The sequence below is a fragment of the Triticum aestivum genome, chromosome 6D, assembly GCF_018294505.1.
Source record: "Triticum aestivum cultivar Chinese Spring chromosome 6D, IWGSC CS RefSeq v2.1, whole genome shotgun sequence".
NCBI classification, from domain to species: Eukaryota; Viridiplantae; Streptophyta; class Magnoliopsida; order Poales; family Poaceae; genus Triticum; species Triticum aestivum.
Window position 1 is genome coordinate 458,617,311 of NC_057811.1, and position 20,130 is coordinate 458,637,440.

The window sequence follows — 20,130 nt, forward strand, 5'->3', positions numbered from 1 at the left end:
TCTGGCGACGTGCGGCCGGTCGTCGGGTGTGCGAACGACGCCGCTCGCCAGGCTCTGACCGCCAGGGTGATGCTGGTGCTCGCGGACCGCGGCCCGGGTCCTGTCCGCGACCGGGCCGCTGCTCGCCCATAGTGGTACGGGCCTTTCGGCCCCCGACGAGCCGATCGCCGTGGCCGTCTTCTTCTTGGGAGCCATGGCGATGAAGAAATGCTAGGCTAGCTACTAGACCAGATTCTCACAATTGCGCCCCCTACCTGGCGCGCCAAAGATGTCGGTGTGGAACGACACCTATGGGATCACAAGAATCCCTACTACGGTTGCCGGGGCGTAGGGTTGCAAGAAGAGCAGGATCAGTAGTCAGCACTAGGATCGTTTACCCAGGTTCGGGCCGCGAGGATGCGTAAAATCCTAGTCCTGCTTTGGTGGGTGTATTTCAGAGAGTTCTTGAGCTCTCAAACTAGCTATGGTGAGTGCGTGGTTTGAAGAGCCGAGTCCTCCTCCAGTACGCCATGGGCCTCCTTTTATAGGTGAAGGGGCTGCCACAGTGGCATACAGGAGGTGGAAAGGCGTACAGTATTGCGAGCTTATCGCTCGTATTACAGGACAAGCCACATTTAATGCGCCGCTAAGGTGTCCCCTAGCTTTATCGGGGACGGAGGCGAGGCCCGTCCCGTCCGTCGCCGCTCCTCCTCGCTTCGACACGCGCCCTGGCTAGCGATGCGTGCGGCACCATGTAGGCAGGCAGGCAGCTGAGGTGGCGCGGTGGTAGGGTCTTCATGAAGATCTGCATGCCGCCATGCAGGCGCCTGTTGAGTTGGCCTGGAAGCTGCATGTTGCCACGCAGGTGCCTGCCCAGCTGGTTTGGGCTGGCAGCTGCATGTGAACAGCGGTGGAGGCTTGGCTGGTGCGGGCCTGGCAGTGGCCCTGCTGGCGTCTTCGGCGAGAGCCTTGCCGGGGGGGCCGGCAAGGGTCTGGCCGTGGCGCGCTGTCGTCCCCAGCAAGAATCTTGCCGGGGGTCTCGTGGCTCTCCTCGGCAAGGATCTTGCCGAGGATCATTGTCTTCTAATCCTCATCTGATCTTGAATATGTCTTCACAAAGATCTGCATGCCACCACAGAGGTGCCTCCCGAGCCCTGGCCCCACGTGGCTGACGGTGTTGGGGACGTGGGCTCAAGGGTGGCTCGCCCTGTTGGTGTTTGGGCGCGCTGCCCCGGCAAGGGTCTTGCCGGGGCGGCTGAGGCAGTCCCCGGCAAGGGTCTTGCCAGGGGAAACTGCTCTGCCCCTCTGCTTCTTTGCGTTCTTGGTCTTGGCGTTGCTCTGGCTGTCTTGGGCTTCGGTTTTGCCTTGGTTCACCTCCCCTGCTCTGCTTGGTGTGGCCGTGGGCGCGGCTCCAACTGCCCGTGCACAGGTAAAGGGGTACAAAGGTGTGCCCCTTCTTTTGTACACCGACACATGGCGACCACCATCAAATTCGTGATCCACATCGTCATGAAGGGCAAGTCACCTCCAAGCATCATGTGCACGACGACGACGAACGACATCTACTACAAGCTCAAGTACGACAACGACACCATCATCATGAAGATGCTCGACACGCGCAAACCTACAAGTCCCAACAAGCTCTACATCAAGCTACGACCAAACTTCATGAGCACAAGAGAAGACCGCGAAACAAGCACCACCAAGAGGACGCTACGGCTACTACCACCACCACTTCGGCATCTTCGCCAAGTGCTATCAAGGCATCTTCGCCTTTGGACGTACGGCATCTTCGCCTACTTCCCACAAGTTCGCCTACATCAACATCTTCAACAACAAGGCGACCACATACAAGCGAGGGCGACACTTCCATCTTCGGAAGCCCCTCAAGAAAGATGGCCGAGGGAAATTCCCTTCGGTCATGGAGACGGGCTACGAGGTGCCACATCATATGGGCCTCCAACAACAAGACGGTGACAAGAAGGTCGAGCTAGGGCCATCCCCTTCGACCACGGCGACGAGCACGAACCTCTTTAACAACATGAAGATGGCGCCCATATTGGACTCATACTCCGAGTCAAGCTACGCGAGCGCGCATGAGACTTTTTCTTCGGTCTCGGAGGAGAGTGATGTTTTGCCACATCCTACGGCATTCATCTTTGGAGGCGTTATGGACGAGGAGGTTGAGCATGGGACTATCCCTTCAACCAAGGCGGCGATAGGAGTTGAGCATGGAGACATTTGCACCAACATCTCTCCGACACCCACATATGACGAGATGCCCTAATTCCCATGTGAGGAGAGCCACCCCACCATGAGTGATATGAGTGACTCCACCATATGTGACATTGAGTGCATTTCCCATGAGAGGATGAGTGTGACCACCACTAGCCCCACACATGAGAGCATGCCGCACATCCTACGTGAGGTTGAGAACCATTTGAGTGACTCCACCAACCATATGAGTGAGAGCATCCTTGAGAGAGAGAGTGAGCCACAACACTTAGTGAGTGAGGTAGTTGACACAACATGTGAGGCCACTATGATTTCTAATGACTTACCCTCTACTCTGAGTGTGTTTTCCCTTTTGGTGCTAGGTCTCCTACATGACGACATGCCAATCCTTGACGAGTCCATACCTCCAATGGAGACGACGATGGCCATGGTGGAAGAAGATGCACCCCCCACATGGTACCATCAAGTTGCAACCTCACCTACAACACATGAGCGACGCTCCAAAGGTAACATAGGTGATGGTATTTCTCTTGTCCCACTAGTGAACTACATTGACAATGATTTCTTGCATGATGTTGATCCACCCATGCTTCATGCTAGTGTGAAATCCTCATGTCATGACTTACCCATTTATGATGAATATGATGATGAACATGTTGAGTTGCCTAGTTGTGATGCTATGCTCCATAGGATATCATGTGAAAATTCTTTTGGTCACATCATGTTCAACAACCCATTAAACTTGTCATATGCTATGAGTGAGATCTCCCATATTGCATCATTTCAATCTCAACATAGTAACTATGCATGCCCCATTAAAATAAATCCCATTTGCACTTATGGCATAGATGACGAGATGATGGTCATTTGCTTTTGTTTTTCATGTGATGATATTGCGATGCTTCCTTTACATGATTTGCGCAATTCATCTACTATGCCATGCCATGAACACATTGCTTCGAATATGCATTGTTTTGGATGTTGTCAATATTCTCCATGTGATGTTTCCACTAATGCTCATGAGGAGACCCACATAGTTTCCTCATACATATTAGGAGATTTTGATGCATTCCATACTTTGCATGATTCCCATAATTGCGTGCACCATATGCATTCCATGAATAATAATGCTCTACATATTTCTCGTGATGCTTTACACAATTTGAGTCTCCATTATGTCATACATAAAAAGAAACATATCATGATGGATGACATGTTTCTATATCACGCATCTCATTTATTTGAGCATTGGCTATTTTGTGCTAACCAACACATGCGCGTATGCATGATGATGGATGATGTGTACATATACCATGCACACACAATTTTCCCTTTGCCTTTGTTTTGTGTAGGTACTCATGTATACTCGTCAACCTCTCAATCCCAAGAGTTGACGAAACGAGCTCTTGAGAGCAACGGTGACTTGGGATCCCGTGGACTATCCTTACCACCGTTCCCTTCACGCAACGACTACGCGCATCTCTTCTACTTGGCTCTCACACGACTATGGGCTATATATCACTTGTCACCTTATGCCCATTATATTGTGTTCACTTTGCATGCTATGCTTGTTTCTATGCCTTTGACATGCAATTGTGACCCTTGCTTGCACTTACATATGATTCACCATTAAACTACTTCTATGTGTATTTGCATGCTTGGTGGAGATACTTGTTGCTATTGCCATGTTTACCATGTGCCACATGCTATTGTTGATTCTTGTGTTGGGAGAGTCATGATGTCCCATTGCTATTTACATATGGCCTCTCGCCAATACAATGATGATACATTACTCATATCTTGCTTTCATGCTTGTGATATGTCATGTGCATTATATATGCTCACTATTTGCACACATGACATGATTGCCATGATTTCTTCTAGTACGTTGCATCTTTGCACTACTAGCTTGCTTGACTTGATCACTATGATTGTTTGCTTTGTCGCATCACCCATGTTCCATTCTTACTCGCTTTCTTGGGTTGATGACATATATATTCATGCCTCTCACGTGATATATCTTGATCATTGTCTCTTGTCTCCATTAGTTGCACCTCTCATATGCCATTGTAATGAGTTCACCCATGCTATGCTTATCGATCTTGGAGACTTGAACATATTACTTGTGAAGCTTGCTTGTTTACTTGAGCCTAATGTCTTTGGTTGTAGTTGCATCATATGCTTTCATACCATGCCACATCTTGTCCTTTCTTATGATAAGAATGATGAGGACACTTGTTGGGTATTTCACCACACGAATGATAGGTTTTGCATTTCCGCTAACCTCATTTGTTTTTTCGAGTGTTTGTCATGTTCTTTCGTTTTGAAGGATTCACAACGCATTACCGTCATGAGACATATTGGTTATGTGAAGGCATACATGATGTGCAACTCCAACATCTTCGGGAACATTCATAAGGTGAACTCATTCCTTTTGAGCCATCCTCAAATACGCATATCGGATGGGTCATTCTTTTATTGTTGTCTCCTTCTTCTTGTCTACATGATACATCTATTGGATGGAGCACCGGCATTGGAGATGGGCCCTTTGGACATTCAAGTTGAGGAGCGCTCGGACTTAGTGGATGCACCACCGGACCAACACTTCTACCACGACATTGAGCTATGGTACAACACCACCCATAACAAATTTGCATCTTATGCATGGATTGACTCACATTATGATTGCCTTGTAGCATCTTGTATTTCGATGTCATCCATGATATATGAGCTTGTGCACTTTCTTAGCAAATTTGTTGTGATCTTTCTTGATGGCATCTTCATACATAATGATCACATTGCCCACCATCAAATGCATGATCACACACTCACATTGAGCACCAATTACCATGTTCATGCTTTTGATACACCGTCCCATTATGACATCATTTTGTACAATGGTTGCATTGATCACATTCACAACAACTTTGTGTTCACGACAAATGAATTTGCTTCCATGATTTCCTTACATATCATTCTATATCATTTGGCTAAGCTTCATGCACCATGTCATGATCAATCTTATCGGATGAACTCATGCTTATTTCATGGACACCTTGTGTGCGCTAACCATTGTATTTCCGAGTGACGTTTGTGTTTGCTCTTTTTGCATGTGTATCATGCCGGAGACACCTTGGAGTACTTGGATTGCGCCACGTCTTCCACTTCGTCCAACTACAAGTCCGTGCACGACAACCGTTTCCATGGTGATGAGGTTTTCGATCCGAGGTCGGATCTTTCCCAAGGGAGGGGAGATGATGTGGAGCATCCTATGATCACCCCCAGGTACACTACGACTACTCCCCAAGCCCCATGTGCCCACATGTTGAGACCTCGAGCATACGCCATTGGACCTAAGGTGAACTCGCTCCTTTCCGAATCTTCCCTTTCCGCATGTAAGACATGGACGCTACTTCAAGCGCGGACCTTGTGCATACTCAGGTACACCCGAGGATACCATGGAGAGCCCAAGGACCAAGGCCAAGTGTGCACGGGAACGAAGGAAGGAGAAGGAAGAAGAGCCAGCTGCTACAGCAGCCGGACATCCGGACATGTCCCCAAAACATCCGGCCCCGGCCGGACATCCGGCCCCTGCCCTGGAAATCCGGCATCGGCTATCCAGAGAGCACCGCAAAGGACCAGCGCAGCCCGGACATCCGGCCATCACCCCGGACATCCGGCTCCCCCTGAAGCCCAGGACATTCGGCCCCTTGGCCCGGACATCCGGCCCCGCCTATCCAAAGAGCACAGGAGCGGGCAAGTCTAGCGCGGACATCCCGCCAGAGGCCCGGACATCCGGCTCCTCACGAGCCGCCGGACATCCGGCCCCCAGCCCGGACATCCGGCGCCCCTACGCAGATGCGGGCCGAGAGCCCATGTATACTCTCTCCCACTTACCCCTTCGTGGCCCTAGACTATATATACACCCCCACCTCCTCCTAGTTAGGGTTAGCATTGGTTTAGCTCATATTTGAGATAGAGCTTTGATCATCCATACGGATCTACTCCTCGAGAGAGACCGCGGCCCCTCTTCGGAGAAGATCCACGTTGGATTCAAGACCTCCTCGCGGAGAAGACCCCCCTTCAAGACCTCCTCACGGAGAAGAACCGGTTACCCTATGTATCGTCCTTTGTTGGATTCGGATCGTGTATCTCTCTTTGTGTTATGAGGATCTAGCACATGTGTGATTGTTCTTGTTGGTTTGAGTGATTCTCTCATGTTTTCCCTCGTGTTTCCCCTCGTGTTCTTCGTGTTCCTCATTGGGATCCGCTCCTTTCATGAAAGATCGGCCATCTAGGGTTCCACCCTACATCACACACGAACACTGAAGAGCGAAGACTAGATCCACGTGGATCCACCGAAGACAAACACAAACCGAATCTTGCAAGATCCATCATGAGACAAACCTCTACATGCCCTCCGACGATGTTAGAAGCACCACCAATATGGGGGCTAGGTAGGAAGAATCTTGTTCCATATCCAAAGACATGTTCCCCCCTCAGCTCTCCGAGCAGAATATAAGTCCTAACAAAACTACAGAAAAAATCAACAACGGAGCGCTCCCGCCTGCCGGGATCCACCGCGCCTCCATGACGGCATGACCCTAAGGCCACAGGAGACAAGGCAGACCGCGCCGGCACCAACGGGAGGCACAGAAAACCTAGGTGCGACTGGGTGCCCCCCTACGATCGAAGGGGTATGACTGGGCTGCCCCAACATTGTTTTCTTTGCACAACACAAATAAATATTATTAACAAAGAAATTCGTGTGTCTTTTTTTTAGAATCCAGCAAAAAAATTGATTACAGTACAGACGCAAGCACTCATCTATGCGCGTATACACTCACCCCCAATGAACGGACACACGCACACCTCCGAGAGACCGGGCCGACATAATATCTTGAGATTTTATGAAGGCACCATGACTTGCGCCAGAAATCCTGCAATAAATATAAAAACAGGATAAATGTGAACACCATGATTTGAACCCTGCTGGGCTGGGGATACCATTGTCCTCCTAACCATCCAACCACAGGTTGGTTCGCAGATCCAGGTATGTTTAACATATATGTACAAATACATTTGGTTTTTCGTAATCTGAAACTTTTTTGAACATCAGTACAGACTTAAGCGCTCATACATACGCACATACGCTCACCCCTATGAACGCACACACGCACACCCTACCCCTATGAGCACCTCTGAGAGACCGAGCCGGCATGTCATTTTGAAATTTACGAAGTCACCGTAGGCGCCTCGTCGTCGACAGGAACGTCTCCTCCCACTGAAAGCGCATCGCCGGAAATCCTGAAATAAATCCAGGAATAATGCGAGCACCAGGACTTGAACCCTGGTGAGCTGGGGATACCACAGTCTCTCTAATCATCCAACCACAGGTTGGTTCGCTCGTAATCTGAAACTCTAAACAGAATATGTGCATGTAACCAAAGATGATATACTGTACGATTATATTTTTCCAGCAAAAAAGAAAAGATATGTGTTTAGGTAAGCGTGCATCGGTCCGGTCGCGGTGACCACGACTACGTACAGCTTGCTCTTGGTTTTGATTTAGAATCGAACCCAGGTGCTACGCCACGTCGGTACGTGAAACCGACTCGGACTCGCCAGGGCTCAGGCCGGCGGGCACCTATTTAAGGCAACGGCTCATCGATCGAGAGATATCAATCAGCCGCCAGGTCTTTGCGAAGCGCGCGCGGCAATCGGCCAATCTCATGGCGAACTCGTCGCTACCGTGCCTCGTCTTCGAGTACGGCGACAAGCGGCCGACGATGCTGTACGGCGCCGCCGACGGCGCACAACGCCCGTGTGAGATCGACGTGCTCCTAACCAAGCAGAACTGGGTCAGCGCCCATGGCTGGGTGCTCGCCCGCGACCCGGACACCTCAGCAACCTTCCTGTGGGACCCGCGGGACCCCGAGCACGGCCGGGTCGCGCTGCCGTCGCTGGCACAAGCTCCGGCAATGGGCTCCGACTGCGTGCTGTCCGGCGATCCCACCGGCCCGGACGGCTGCACTGTGGTCCTGACCGAGCCAGAAGAAAGCGTCCTCTGGTACTGCCACGTCGGTTCGACGGCGCCGACGTGGGTACGGCACGAGTATGATCTTGGGGGCAAGTTGGTGGTGATCAAAGAATTCCGGTGCTGGCAAAAGGGGCACATCTTGGGCCTGACACCGTACGATGGCAAGTTTTACTACCCAATCCACCATAGCAAGTACGGTGTGCTCGAGTTCTCGCCGGAGCCGACGTTGAGCACTGTGAAAACGAAGGGGATCAAACTTACCTTCCCTCCGAGCGATGAAGACTGTGTGCATTCGTATTACTTTCTCTTGGACCTTGATGGCAAGCTTCACATGGTGTCTATCTTCTTTTCGGACTTCGATATGCACACAATCATCGATGTTGCCGTGTACAAGATGGGTTTTGCCAGATCAAGAAGTGTCAGGGTGAGCAACATCGGCGGTCGGGCAATACTTGCGAGTATTATGAGCTCGAGCGCAGCGTGGTGTCCGGCCAACAAGTTCAGATTGCGTCCCAACACCTTGTATTGGTTGAGCCCTTTCGACAAACGTTTACACATGTATGACATTGGATCAAACAAGGAGGTAGTGCACGAGTGCGAAAGCACCACGTCGGAGCTATCGCGCCCACCGTTTTGGTTGGTTTCCGCACATCATCCAGGACCAATTGAATAAGATTGTGTGGTTATCTTGATTATTTTGATCAACAAGATTGTGCGGTTATCTTATTATTTTGATGAACAAGATTGTGTGGTTAGCTTGATCATGAGTATGTTTACAGTTGTTACACATAATTGTCCAGTGCCACATTTTAATATTTGTTTCTTGAGATACATATCAGATTTGGAATCAAAATTCCGAGACGCGATGGATGTATGTCCTTCAATGTTTGCAAGAGAACTAGGTTTTTTTCTGTTATTATCATCGAAAATTGTAATCAGATTTTTTTTCCTCATCCCTTCGATCTCCGCCAATATGGTGCTCCGACAGCCAGTGACAATAGGCTCCGACTAGTAGATAAGGGTAGGATTAGGTCCTTACGGAGGCGGTGCTTGGCTGATGGCAACGCATCCTCATCGAGATGGTCTTCCGGGGACTTGTCTCGAATTCGCCGGTTGAGATGGAGAGGACGAAACCAGATGGTTGTCCAATAAACACACTTAGGGAATCTCCAACGCCATCCCTCGAAACGTGTGCCTATGTTCAGACCGAATTGTTCGGACATAATTTGTCATCCGATGTGTATTTGTCCATGGACGTGTCCGCTTGTTCGAATTCCCAGCATCTGGACCTCCGCCACGAAAAACTCCGACACTCAAGACCCACTCAAATCCCCCTTTTGGACACTTCTCTTCCACTCCCCCTTTTGGACACATGTAGGCTTTGTAGTCATGAGGCAAGGGGGCGACCTTTTGGCAAAACGTGCATGCTTCGTTTGATGAGCAAAAGCATTTCGCGCCCTGCGACTTGCACGTGATCCGTGAATGTAATATGAAGTCGCTAGCCCATTGATGGTACACCATCTCTAATTTCATCATGAAGTTCTCCGATTCGATTGCACAGGTGAAGAGAAGGTGGCCATCAAGCTCATCAACGATTGAGATGGTGTTTTGCTTCTTATTGCTCTATGTGTTGGTCAATTCGTTGATTCACTCAATACTGCAACTTGATAATCATCATGTTGGATAGCCCGGATGCATTGTGGTGTGTACCACAGGACCGAGGATAGACCATTTATGTTCATACATTGTTAAATGAAGTTCAAGGGGCACACTGAGTGAGACAACATGCGCGGATTCTGGCTCGGGTATCGTATGGAATCGACGAATTCAAAAAACTTGTTGAAGATCCCATTGTCTCGGATGTAATATATATATATGGATGAATTATAATATTTTTTATAATTATTTTGGGTGTTGCTTCAGAAAAATAGGCCGCGTGTTTAGGGAACAAGGTTGGATGGTCAGCTTCCATATTCGTGTCCACGGACGAATCTGAACTAGTCCGCGGACAAATTTTATATCTGTGTTGAGGGTAATGTTAGAGATGCCCTTATAGTTTAATAAAATCAAAAGTTAGCTTCGTCCACATCAAATCGTACACCCATCACAGCATGAAACTTTGGACATGTTTGGTTCATGACTAATTCTGCCACAAATAAAGCTTAGGCAAAGTGTGGCTGCCACGAAAAGTGTGGCCTACAAAATGACCATAACAAATGTGACAAGATTTGACCAGAAAATGAGCCTATAACATGTGGACCATGTAGCTAAAAAAATATGATAAAAAGTGTGACAAACCGCAAATGTGACGAGGAGCAATCAATCCCTAAAATGTTGTGGCACGACCAAGCTTAGGGCAACTCCAACGCACGACCCCAAATAGGCGTCCGTTCTGTCCGGATTTCATCTGTTTGGAGTGGCAATGGGGCGGCGTCCACCCGTATTTTTGGATATGCCGGCCGTGCGCCCAACACTCGACCGCATACATTTTTTTGCCGCATTTCTTATTATTTTCATCAGCGATTTTTTTTATACATTGGAGTACATTCACCAAATCTTGACTAGAATAGGAAGAAAAGAAAACAAGAACCACAAGAAGACATTTTAAAAGATATCCAAGTTCCATAGCTGCTCCCGCAAGCTGGATTAGTATCTTCTCGATGCCTTCATTGTTGATCTGCGGATTCTCGATCTTGCATGCTTCTTTCTTCTTCGAGTCTAAAGAAGTAGACGTTGCTTCTCTATTCTAGCAACAAGTGCACGGACATCTATCAAATTTCGTTTTATCAATAGATTGATGTATTCTTCTTCCCAATACCAAAAGTTGCATCCTTCCTACACAGTATAAATTTGAGTATAAGCAAAATGCACCGAATCCGGGAGCACAACCGAAGCTAAACTAGCACATACTCCATCATTTTTGCACTTGACGAACACCTATCCGGGATGTTCCGGTGTTGTAGACACGCGGCGCACGACCTTCCGTGGACAGTCGTCGCACTTTACGAGCGACAACGGTGCGCCGATGAGCCTTTGGGCTAGCACCGAGCCCGGACAACGGCCGTTGATGTGTTTGCCGGTGAACTGGCGATGGGGTAGATCCGAGCGACTAAAGGCGGAGTCAATACCTGCATGTGGCTTGGGGGCGTTGCCGGGGCTGTGCGGTCCGGTACCTGGCATGGCGCGGCCTTCGGCAGCCAGGTGGGCTCAAATCCGGCCGGATCCACTCCAAATCCGGCCGCCGGATGCGCTGAAATCAGGCGGCCCGGGTTGGACAGCTCGGGGTGTCGAGAAAACGGGGCTGCGACAAGGGTAGGGGCGAGCGGCCGTGCTGGACGGCGACACGACCGAGAAAAATGACGGCGATGGCGGCTAGGGACGAGAGGGGAGTGGGGCGAGGGTGCAGCTAGAGTGGGGAAGGGGAATAGAAAAAGAGGCGCGTGTGGCCCGATGGGCGGGCCATGAGAGGACAGGGGCACACGTCGTGTCCGTCCGCGTGTGCCCGTTTGACCGCAAACGCGGCCCAAAGTTAAGCCGAAAATGGGTTGAAAGCGAACCGAAAACGGACGTTAGTCTATTTGTTCCCGCGCATTGGGCCGATTGTTTTGTCGTTTACCCTCAAACGGACACGGTCGTACGATTTGGGGCTGTGCGTTGCAATTACCCTTAGGCGTGGCAAGCAAACCAAACAGCCCTTAGGCGCTTCCTAACTATCCCCTCGCCGCCGGAAACCGGGCCAACTCTAATCCCAACTATATAAATAAATAACCCGTCATCCATTGTCACCAGCCACGTCAGATCGATCTCACCGACATTCGCGGAGCAGGACACGCCTCCGTCCACGAAGCACGACCCCACCGGAGCGCCCGAGATCCCGGAGCCAGACGCCACCGGAGCGCCCGAGATCCCCCGCCAGAACCCGAGCAGGTTCCGCTCCACCTCTCCCGCCGATTCGTCCCTCGATTCCCTCCCCTCAATTCGTCAGGTCACCCCAATTTGGGGTGGAATACATGTTTCGTGCTGTATCAATCCAATCCAAGGGTTCAAGATCCGATCTAGGGTTTGGAATGAGAAATCCGATCTAGGTTTTGATTCCGGTCTGGCGTCAAATAGGATCTAGAGTTGGAAGATCGGATCCGGTCTAGGGTTTGGAAGATCGGATCTGGTCTAGGGTTTGGAACATGAGATCCGGTCTGGGGTTTTGGAACATGAGATCCAGTCTAGGGTTTGCAAATTGATTTCAGTTTAGAAAACAGATCCGATCTAGTCTTTTCGGAAATAACGATTTTATTCATATTGATAAGAACAAAAACGACAAGACAATTGCTCAGGACACATATAAGAGGTTCCGAAAGCAAAAAAAAAAAAAAAGAGAACAGAACACTGAACAGCGGCACCTGTGCCAAAAAATCTATACCCCAGGGTCATCCAACATGAGTCCCCAGCAACATGTGGCATGCAACACACAACGAAATCACATCTACCAAAACAGTAGATCCAAATATAATGCAGCCTGGCAACATTCAGCAGATTAGTTACTCCAACGAGCATTAGTTCACAATTCCAGTTCCAATTCTGCATGTCATTAGTTCCCATCCTCCTCTTTCATCAAAGAAACTTGTGGCAATTTTAATGAGCAGCCGCCAGTAGAAGCCATCCTCTGTTTTTCTGCATCCCTGACCAATTGGATATCCAATAAGCAATTTGGAACAAAAAAAAGTAGTAGGTTCATGCGGGTAAACACAATTAAGAGCAGAATTCCCGCCTTTCCACGATGACCAGATCAAACTTTCCATTATAGAAATCAGTTCATAAGGCTAGTAAATCATTTCGAACTCATGCCTATATTTCTAGCATAACTCTATTGGCAGACCGTCTGGTCCAGGGGCCTTATTGTGTTTCATGTCAAAAACAAATACCCTAAAAATAATAATATCTGGCACTCCATCCTATCCAAAATAAGTGTCGTGGTTTAGTTCAAATTTCGTGGTTTTAGTTCAAATTTGAACTAAAACCATGACACTTTTGTTGGATCAGAGGGAGTAGCATTTTCCTATCAGGATCATCTAACACACTGGGCATGTCAATATCCAACTTGATGTTTAGCATCCCTGCAGTAAAGCAATTATAAAATCTGTAGGAAATAAAAGTAAAGCTTTATCCCCCTGAACCATCTCATTACTACTATTCCTAAAGGATACAATTTTATTCTTACTTTTTCTACTACTAGCTTTAGACATAAAATATAAGGTAAGCAGCTCCCACTAGCAACTCCTCTTCTTTGGACCTCTGCAGCCATTTAGTTTCATCTTCTTTGTTGATTTTCTGTATTTGTTCCTCTAGATCTTTTCTAGCTAAATATATATCTCTACGCAGCCCTATTAATTCACTTTCTTTATCAACCTCATCAATGCATTGAGTTAGACAAACTTTCTGTTTTTCATAAAACCACATTTAATTTAAGTTACATCGTTTCAAGTTTTTTCCTTGGCCTTCTAGCTCTATATTGCCACTGGTCTTGCAAGTTTCTACCACAATAGACGTCACATGAAACATTCAAAACTACAGCATCTAAATCCTCTATTAAAAACCAACGCAACTCAAATTTAAAAGGTCTTGCTCCCTCCGATCCATAAATAATTCATGGATCGGAGGGAGTACTATTTTTGGCTGATTTAGACCCAAGTCCAGGAGCAAAGGGAAATGGTCTGACAGCACTCTAGGCAAAGCACTAAGAAACAGGAGTGGGCATAAACTCGAGTTAAAGACATAGGAAATTTCTCACACAGGATTCTCCTGATTGTTGGACCAGGTAAAACATCTCCCAGCTAGCTCTAATCTCTCAATTCCCAATGCTCTATAATAGCATTAAACAAGTGTGACCATTTATTCAAAGGCTTTATACCTATTTGATTCACTCCTCTTTCTAATGATATTAAAATCCCCACCAATGATAATAGGAAAATTATTAAAACAAATATATGTACTAACTGTACAAGAAAAGGTTCTTTCTGATTATTGTGAGGGGCTCCATAAACATTTACAATATCCATCTTATCCCCAGTACGTCTATTCTGAACAAAAAATCTAATATGAAATGCGCCTTTTTCAGTATCCAAATAATATAATGGTCATTATCAACTCCCAGCAATAAACCAAGTGCTTGACCCACAGAGGGTACATAGTCAAAATTAAAAGAGTGATGGCCACTAATTATTTTCTAACAAGGACAAAGTAAAATGTTGTTTATTAGTTTCTTGTACACCAACAAACCTCAATTTATGTTCATTAATAGCACTATATATAAAAATTAGATTTCACCGGGCCACCTAGTCCCCTGGCATTCCAAAAAAGTCCAGCCATTTAAAACAATTAAGTGCCTTGTATTGTATCTTTACTTTTGCTTCTATATCTCCTCACAAAGTATCTTTATGTAATTATATACTTTGTTCTCTTTTTTAATAATACTCCCTCCGTCCGGAATTACATGTACTCAAATGGATGTATCATCAAACATTAAAATAGCGCTAGATACATCTATTTGAGCGACAAGTAACTCCGCACGGAGGGAGTTCTATTTTTATCATTAGTCATTACTGGCATTAAACATAACAACTCTAGCAACCTCTAAGGATTTTAGATGTTGAACATTTTCTCCAATCTCTAGTGTCTTTTCCTAAATTAAAACCCAAACCAACAGCAATGTTAACTAACTTATCATGCACACTATTAAGAATGGTAGGTGCTTCTAATTTATTGGGGATAGTTTCAATGTTTTTACCTGGGGCAACTCCCAAATTCTTCACTTTTAACTCCCTCCACGGCTCTCCATTACATGTTGGTCACCTACATTTCTTTGAGTCCAATCTTCATGGACCACCACCTTCTTGTTCTTGCCCAGTTCAATCTAGGAATCATAAGACAGATCTGAGGCAGAAAAAAAATTATGTTCATACCACAATACCCAAATAAACTGTCATGTTCATTTTTTATATTATATTAATCACTACAATTGAATTGACAGGTTCAGATGGCGGTACACCCTATAAATTGCTCGAAGCATGACCTGAAAGGACTGTTTATCCTCTCGGTGGTTCAAAACCATGACCGAGTGCATGCCGCCGAGAAGGCAGCGCAGCTTCTTGAGGATAAGAACCGCCAGCAGGAGGCGGCACAGAAGAAAGCAAATCGAGCTGCAAAGAGGGCGCGCCGAGACAACAGGAAGAACGCCCAAGGCAAGAAAGAGAGCGCCCCTGGTGCAAAAAAAAAGTAATCAGTGCAAGTAAAACAATTGAACTCTTCAAGTAGATTCTAGTACAGTAATGAAAATCTCAATAAACAGCTATCCAGCTGTTCTACTGTTCAGCTATTCTACTCTTCTCAGTATTTGACAAGTACAAGTCATCAGTGCCGGCATAGAACAGTGCACAATTTTACTTGGCTGTTCTACTACTCTGCTCAGCTGTTCTACTATTCAGCTATTCTATTCATCGGTGCAGTATTCTATCCATGGACAATTGTTTTGATATATGCTAACTGAATTTATTGTTATGTGAAGATTTCAATTGGGACTTTTTTCAATTCTCGAAGAATTTGCTGCTATGCCTATAAAGATGCTTTAAGTTACACTGAATGATATCCACTAGAACACCAAACTAAGCATACTGTTCAGTATCAGAAAGCAATAAGAAAATGATATTACCTGTGGACTCCTTGAGCCTCCCATCAAGATCATGGTTCATAGCGTCCTTGCCTCTTCAGACCATCCGTGTTTTGTCAGATATTCATTCTTCATTGACATTCTGAATGGTTTAGAAAATAAACTCAATCAACTAGTATGAATTTTTACTGCAGAAAATATATAGCAGTATAAGGATGGTAGGTCCCATTGTTCCTTAATCATACTTGCGTACTGAAAGTATGGACAAGCACTTGAAAAGCATACTAAATCAAGTTTCCAAGAGGCGGCATAGTAATCATATAACAAACAGTATCTTCTGCAACTAGACTACTAAGAATAACATGTGGCACGACTGAACTGAGGCATGTTTGGTGCATAAAGAAGTACCATGAAACTACTCGTATATCTTTAGCATCAGGTGTCCTCGGAAGCATTACCACTGAGCTCTCAAAGCTCTTTTTGTGATGGTCTTCTTTACTTTCTATCATCTTCGAGGAAAAGCTTGTTGATCGTATCTTCTGCAGCTCCTGGCAAATAATCTCCCTCAAATATGGCAAGCGAGCTGCAGTAATCTTTCACCCTTCAAAGGTGGGAAAGCCCAAATGTAACAGCTAGTGAATACCCGCTGCTTACAATACTGAAGATAACTGATCTGTATGAGTATATAAAAGTAATGTTATACTAAGAGCAAAAGGTATTCCAAAATAATGAAACTGAAGTTTGCATACATGGTGGACTTAGGAAACCAATTACACTCTGATTGGCATACCAAAGCTTTCTAGAAATTAGGAAAAAAAGAACCAACTAGAATAGTGGATTACCAGAATTTCATGATAGAGACATGTCTGCAAGGCCTCCCTGGACACTATTTTTACGCCAGGTCTAGAGAATCTGACAGAATCAATATATGACAGATAACCCTAAAGTTGGTTTGGGTCCTGCACATTCTGCACCAAATCATACATGCCAAAGAGGCATACTTCAACACCTTCTATTTTCTGAAATGGACCATAGCCTGCAAAAAAAATTGTTAGTACTATAGAGAATAGGATTAACTAAAAAAACTGACAAAAATATAACACTTGAATTGCAAAATATCAACAGCAACTGATTTTATACTTCAAATGAATGCACTGTCTTCTTACTATATTTGCAAGGGAATTCTGCTGGGTACTTGTCTTCTAGAAAAGATTCTTTAAAAAACGTGGTTTAACTTCCAATTTCTTGTAATGATGAAACAACTCCGACCACAAGTCCTTCTGCTCCATTTACCAGATAAGTGAGAAAAAAATCAGGATAAAGCCAGCAAAATAGAAATCTCGCTTAGAGATTAAAGACCGAGAAAAAATATTGGTGAATATAATAGTGGCATATATATTCTATTACAGGACAAAATTGCACAAAAGTATACTAGAGGCAGTGCTGATAATGCATAACCTAGCACAATAAATTAAGATTGTATCACGAGAGCACGTCCGTTATGTCTGCTTCGACATGATGGAAGTCATCTTATCAGATTAACAAAGACAATGAAGCATCAGCGGTACACATTACAGAGGGAAGCCTCTTCACTAGTAGGCTATATAAGTAACAGAACAAGATAAAACACCAGTCAGCTAAGTTCTCTGTCTGCTTGCTATGCAAATTTACTTTTCTTTTTCTGACTCCCTTATTAGCAGAAAGTTCCAAGCAGAGGCTAGCATTAGCACAGTGCAAAACCACATACTCCCTCCGTTCCAAAGTGTCATGGTTCAAATTGAACTAAAACCATGACGCTTATTTTCAAACGGAGGGAATATATAACAAGCTAAGAAAAGTCAATCCCTTATATGTTTTCTGAAGTTTCTCTATTGCTGTAACTTTGCCATGGAATAGAAATGGTGTTGCATTTTTTTGTAGGGTTTTAACCAAAGCTAGTATGATTAGGCTTGCTATGCGCCCAAGTCTCTTAACTTGGACATGGAGATATCGTGGCTAACCTCGTAAGGACAGGAAACTAAGAAAGCTTAGCATTTGGCAACGAAGCGCTTCCCAAAAGAGCTACCACCCTTGAATAAGACCTTTCTATAGTTGCCTGATTGTAACTCGATATTCACCCACCTTACAAATTTTGCTTGCATGTAAAAAATCAGTGGCGCCTAAGTACACAGTACATAGGTTGTTCTCAATTTAGACGACAACGAGCATAAAAACCATAACCATACTCGTTGTTGGTGCACGTCCCATTGTTGATAATGATGCAGAAATAGAGTCGAATGATAAGACAATATCATTTTCTAGGGTATATAAGATGCAGATGATGATACTGTTACCTATTTATCATCATGAAACACGAGTTAGCATCTCTTAGGTTTACTGGTGCCTATTTATAACAGTGTTCAAGAAATCATTTTTAATTGTAGTCTTAAGTGCTGAGCAATGGTAAAACACCTCACGCAGAAACTAGGGCGTAGATGAAGTTTTTTAAAGAAAAACCAGAATGTGGCTGTTTTTGAACTACTTCTGCTTTGCCGCTTGTGCAATAACGGCAATATGCCATTTATCTTATTAAATTAACATTAGGATCAGTTTGGGAACTATTTCCTCAAAATTCTGGCCAAATTTTGGCCACATGATCTCTATTAAGCTATGTCTATTTTAACTGGACTGCATTTTCGCTGTCACTTCGATTGCTGTGTGAGCCTGATGCTATTTGGTATGATGCAAACCTACGCCAACTGCATCTTATATATGCTATATATTTCAGCTCCCTATGTGCTATGGTGTCCTACTTTCCTGCAGGATGCTATTCAAAAATAGCCAGACTATCGGCTATTATTTTAGAACGCTTAAGCGCCCATTGCTCTTTCCGCTTCGCTTAGGCTTCACGCTTTTCTAAACATTGAATTATAAACTGGTAGAAGAATCATGATCAGAATATGATCTACCATCTTGAAACTGCTGAGCATGTTATCACGCACAGGTTAAGAGAAGGTGAAGAAACAACAACATAGACATACTAACGATACCTGAAGAAAATCACTTAATACATTATCAGCTGAAAAACATCTTGGTTCCTCATGATCCCTGGCACTACTCTCCGTGTATTTATATATAGATTTCATGTATGCATCTATTCCTGGCACCAGTCTCCATCACGAAATCCACTTCCCGGTTCTGCAAATTGAAGACACGGAAAACAATCAGCTAGATCTGCTCACCACATGATTTTGATCCACAGAAAAGAAAGTCATCCAATTGGTAGCATCATCAGACAGAAAAAGGCACAGGTAGTTGAAAATTGGCCAGAAAGAGGCAGCACCGCAGTTAGATCCAACGCATCCTAGAACGAACTACCCATGGGGGAAGCGATAATCAGGCAAATCCCAACCCTCTGCCGATAAAAATCCAATCTTTGAGGTCAAATCAGACATGGAGACCCCGGATCGAAGCAAAAACGACCGAGTAATTCGCAGATCCACAGTCAAATCGTCTGGGGAGAGATCTATGGCGATGAAAACTAGAGGAAGTGAGCGATTTGGTGCATAAAGGCGTCACCTTTACGAAGATCCTGCGCCGGGGGGCGTCGGCCGGCCGTCGTTCGTCCGGCCTGGGCGCAGATCTGGCGACGGCCGAACCGCCTGTGAACAGGGAGAACAGAGAGACGGTGCGAAGAGGTCTGGGATGGAGGGGAGGGGAATTGGTGTGGACAGGGGACGGTGGCCTTGGCTGGCGGCGGTGGTTCGGGCCGGGGGAGGCCATGGTGCGGCGGCGATGCGCGGGAGGAGAGGATGGGGACGAGAGGGGGCGTGGGAGAGGGGATCAGGGGAACGGGGAAAGCCTTGGGAGAGGTGGCAGGCGACCGAGTAGGATGGACTTCGCTTGTTGCGGAGGCGTGACCAGCCCGTGCACGTCTCCACCTTGCACCGTCGGGTGTGGCTACGGCTCGGTTGTGGTTGTACGATCCAGGGTGTCCGAGCCAGGCACCGGTCGGGCAGTTTTTGGCGTGCAGACTTGCAGCTCTCGTTTTTTGATGAATTTCACCGAGTCGGTTTTTGAAAACTGTACAAAGTTTGGTGGCTTCTGTGATCATGAAAAATCCCCAGCCGTATCTTCTTTCTTAGATGACGCAAACCGATGTTGGATTATGGTGGTTCTGCGGCAGGGTTGTTTCGACATTCCATAATCATCCTTCTTTATGTATTTTTTGGGCATT

At 46.0% G+C, this 20,130-nt stretch overlaps 1 long non-coding RNA gene across 3 annotated transcripts; it reads right to left on the reverse strand.

Annotated features, from left to right (window-relative positions):
• Positions 1–12,638: 12,638 nt before the first annotated feature.
• LOC123145877 (uncharacterized) lies at positions 12,639–19,783 on the reverse strand. 3 transcript variants are annotated; one of them, XR_006472509.1, is made up of 9 exons: positions 19,473–19,783; positions 18,965–19,091; positions 17,081–17,194; positions 16,757–16,950; positions 16,323–16,587; positions 15,957–16,056; positions 15,321–15,507; positions 15,036–15,181; positions 12,639–12,930 (listed from the first exon to the last, which is right to left on the reverse strand). It is a non-coding gene; the product is annotated as an uncharacterized lncRNA (long non-coding RNA). The 3 variants fall into 3 exon arrangements; XR_006472508.1 differs by having other exon boundaries at positions 18,944–19,091; positions 19,473–19,779; XR_006472507.1 differs by having other exon boundaries at positions 15,036–15,507; positions 16,373–16,587; positions 18,944–19,091; positions 19,473–19,782.
• Between the last annotated feature and the right edge of the window lie 347 nt (positions 19,784–20,130).